Genomic DNA, 501 nt, shown 5'->3' with positions numbered 1-501 from the left:
ATAACAAATGCTGGCAGGGATGTGGAGTGATTGGAACTCTCATACACTGCTGGTGGGACTGTGAAGTGATACAACCACTGTGGAAAGCAGTATGGTAATTCCTTAGAAAACCAGAATTGGAGATACCATTTGACCCAGCAATCCCATTAGTAGGTATATATCCTAGAGCAGTGAAAGCAGGACAGGAACAGATATATGCATACCTATGTTCATTGCACCACTATTTACAATAGCAAAAAGATGGAAACAACCGACATGCCCATCAATGGAAGGGTGGATGACCAAACTATGGTACATACACAAAATGGAATACTATGTAGTGCTAAAGAATAATGCAGAGTCTGCAAACACTGTGTAACATGAATGAACTTGGAGGACATTATCCTGAGTGAAATAAGTCAATCACAGAAGAACAAATATATTAGTTTGTTGTTGTGGAGGTTCTTTGTTGGTTGCCAGGGGTGGGAGGAGAGGGAACACTGCAAAAAAAAAAAAAAAAAA

The sequence above is a fragment of the Orycteropus afer genome, unplaced genomic scaffold (genome assembly GCF_000298275.1).
Source record: "Orycteropus afer afer isolate SDZICR_OR568_19922 unplaced genomic scaffold, OryAfe1.0 scaffold00222, whole genome shotgun sequence".
Taxonomy (NCBI): domain Eukaryota; kingdom Metazoa; phylum Chordata; class Mammalia; order Tubulidentata; family Orycteropodidae; genus Orycteropus; species Orycteropus afer.
Note: the sequence above shows the minus strand (reverse complement) of the source record.